We start from the raw sequence: 3,854 nt of genomic DNA on the forward strand, positions 1-3,854 counted from the left end.
CTTTTTCTTCCTTAAGTTGAAAGGGCTTGGGGACAAATTTGCCTTGTCTAGTGTTCCTTTGCCATTTGTATTCCATAATTATTCACTCTTCTGTATTTTATATGTTATATTTCCTGTGTAATAAAGGAGGGCTAAGAAGATTATCTCTTTGTCTTTTAATCCCTCTCTTAGAGTAAGAACATTTCATTTATTTTCTAATTTGATTTATTACATACATACAGGCTTACTTATTTAATTGAGGCTGGGCATGGGAGAGAACCTAAAGAATACTTTTGGTGCTACTGTGTTGGGAGTATCAGATTATCTAGGGCTTTGTCATAGCTCTCACCTCCCACTCATAATAGGAATGGGTAGATCTTGTTAGCAATTGTCTATGAAGATCTTCACTTCAAGAGAGATACTGAGAGAGGACATAAAGATTTATTCTACTTGTTCAGAAATATTTCTGGGTTAGAAACTGACAGATATGTCAAATGCAGAGTTTGTTGCCCTCAAAAAATTCACAATCTTGCCTGGCTGGGGTTGCTCAGTGGTTGAGCATAAACCCATGAACCAGGAGGTCATGGTTCAATTCCTGGTCAGGGCACATGCCTGGGTTGTGGGCTCTATCTCTAGTAGGGGGCATGCAGGAGGCAGCCAACCAATGATTCTCTCTCATCATTGATGGTTCTATCTTTCTCTCCCTCTCCCTTCCTCTCTGAAATCAATAAAAATATATATATTTTTTAAAGTTCCCGATCTCATCAGTGAGAAAGACAGTAAGTTATTTATTACAAAGCATTAGGATAAGAACTATGGGTAAATAGAGAATGAGGTGAAGAGGTGATCCAGAACAGGTGGTTTTAAACTGAGGGACCCATGGACAAAAGTTAGGGGCCTATGATCTTAAAGGGAAAAATTAATCATTATTTTCACTGCCCTCTTAAAAATACTATTTCCTTCAACTTATTAATGCCAACAATAGATACAGTAGTATTTATTGTCTTAACTTTGTCACCAACATAAATTATAGGTTCATTATTATTACACTAGGGGCCCGGTGCACGAAATTCGTGCACTGGGTGTGTGTGTGGGGGAGTGTCCCTCAGCCCAGCCTGCCCCCTCTCACATACTGGGAGCCCTCAGGCATTGACCCCCATCACCCTCCAATCGCAGGATTGGCCCCTTGCCCAGGCCTGATGCCTCTGGCCTAGGAGTCCGGCTCGGGTAGCGGGGACCCGCAGCTGCAGTGGCCCCGCAATCGTGGGCTTCGCTTTAGGCCCAGGCAAGGGACCCCTAGCTCCCATCGCTGGCTCCACCCCTACTTCCTGCTATCACTGGCCAGGGTGGCAAAGGCGCCTGATTCTCTGATCATGGCTGGGGGGCAGGGCAAAGGCGGCCTCAGGGCCGCCTTTGCCCTGCCCCCCAGCTCTTAGCTCCCCCCTGGGTTTCCAATCACTGTCAGTGGCAGGGGGCTTCTTCCTGCTTTCCCTTTCGCCTCCCTGCATTGTGCCTACATATGCAAATTAACCGCCATCTTGTTGGCCGTTAACTGCCAATCTTAGTTGACAGTTAATTTGCATATAGCCCTGATTAGCCAATGAAAAGGGTAGCTCGTACGCCAATTACCATTTTTCTCTTTTATTAGTGTTGATTATACTTTCTACAGAAATTTTGAATTATTAGTGCTTATCCCTATTTTAAAAATTTTAGGACTTATTATACCTGTCTGTCGATCTTTTAATTTCCCTCAATAAAGTATGTTAAAATATTTTTGGAAATCTAGTTGAATGATTTCTTTTATTATTAGTTGTATTTTGTTTCATACATTGAAAATAATTCTCAGAAAGGTTTCATAGGCTACACAAACTGCCCAAAAGGTTCATGATACAAAAAGAAAAATCAATAATTATGGTCTAGAGCAGCCGTGGGCAAACTACGGCCCGCGGGCCGGATCCGGCCCGTTTGAAATGAATAAAACTAAAAAAAAAAAAAAAAAAAAAAAAAAAAAAGACCGTACCCTTTTATGTAATGATGTTTACTTTGAATTTATATTAGTTCACACAAACACTCCATCCATGCTTTTGTTCCGGCCCTCCGGTCCAGTTTAAGAACCCATTGTGGCCCTCGAGTCAAAAAGTTTGTGGACCCCTGGTCTAGAGATAACTTTTAGTTAGAGAATAGCACTGAGGGAAAAAGTTAAAGAATACCTAAATTTAAGAAAGATACCATGATATGAGAGAATATGTTAGAAGTCAAAAGAGAAACAGGAGAAAGGAGAGTCTACAAACAAGAAAAAAAATAGTTTCAAGAAAGAGGAACTGATCAAAAAAGCAAAGTGCAGAGAGAGCCCAGCTGTGTGAGAACAGAGGAGAGGTTATGAGATTTGGTAATTTACAGAGAAGTAAAACCAAAGCTCAGACACTTTCTGTGAGTTGCCCAGTGTGAGGCCACATTATTTAACACTTCCCTAGTCCATGATGCCTCTAAGGAAATAAAACTGGAAAATCTATTAGGGCCTCATTGATTTAGGTGATTCCACGCTTAAGTGGAGTCTCTTTTCTTATTAAAATAGCACACCTATCAAGTTACTTCCTTTCGAAATCATTTGCTTTTACACTGTTATAGTAATAAGTTTGGTTAGCATAAGTAACTGCTTTTTGTATTAGAAATAAAACTTAACCTATGTATGTGTACCCAGATAAGTATTTTGCAAACCCCTGCTTGTGTACCCCAATAAGCCCAGAAGACACCACCGGAGCACACTGATAAGAGACACTGAAGCAGCCCATCCATCGAGTATAAGAGAAGGACTCTCACACCAGCAGTCAGACGCCTGTCTGCCCTCCACAGACGAAACGTTCTCCTTACCCCTGGAAACTGCCGCTCCTGCTCTGCCCTGAGCCCAGATTGTTAGAGGCCTCTCTTTGTGTCAAGAGACTGAGCACCTGCAGCTGCGCACCTGACTTCCTCCGTGTGTCTCTGTCAGCGAGTGTCTCCGGGTGGCCTGCCAAGGACTGAAACCCATCAGCTCTCTGGTAAATAAACCTGTGTGATTCTTGCACTCTGTTTGTCTCCTATGTCTCCTCTCACCTTAGTTTTGGTTTAAGCTCAGCCTAAATAATAAAGTACCCTTTGACGTCTGTATTGGTATATCCAAATGAGGCGAACTGGGTCACCTATGCATACGTTCCCATAGAAGTGGAACATACACAAACAAAGCATCATTTAAAATGCTAGCATTGTCTTTGATGGGTGGCAGTTTCTTATTACAATTGATGTTCATACCATCCTATAAAATATCTCCAATCAAAAGATGCCATACACTTGTGACAACATAGGTGAACCTTGAGGGCATTTTACTAAGTGAAGTAAGTCAGATAGAAAGTCAAATACCATATGATCTCACTTATATGTGGAATCTTTTAAAAAATAAAAAAATGAACTCATGGATACTTGAATCAGATTGGTGGTTGTCAAAGGTGAAGGGTGGGACACATGGGTTACGGTGGTCAAATGGTATAAACTCTGGTTATTAAATATATGTCGTGGAGATGTAATGTATAGCATGGCAACTGTATTTAAAATACTGTATTGTATATTTGAAAGTTGCTAAGAGAGTAGATCTTAAAGTTGTCATCACAAGAAAAAATGGTAACTGTGTGGTGATGACTATTAAGGAGACATATCGTAGTTATCATTTTGAAATATCAAATTGCTCTTGTACACCTGAAACTAATGTAAGGTTATATATCAATCATATCTCTATTTTTTAATTAAAAAGATGCCACAGAATATGACATCCTTCCATTATGGATCCTCTTCAGATTAATAGTACTTCCATAAGGAATCTCTTTTTAAAATACAAATGCCTC

This window comes from Myotis daubentonii, chromosome 3, assembly GCF_963259705.1.
Source record: "Myotis daubentonii chromosome 3, mMyoDau2.1, whole genome shotgun sequence".
In the NCBI taxonomy this organism is placed as follows: domain Eukaryota; kingdom Metazoa; phylum Chordata; class Mammalia; order Chiroptera; family Vespertilionidae; genus Myotis; species Myotis daubentonii.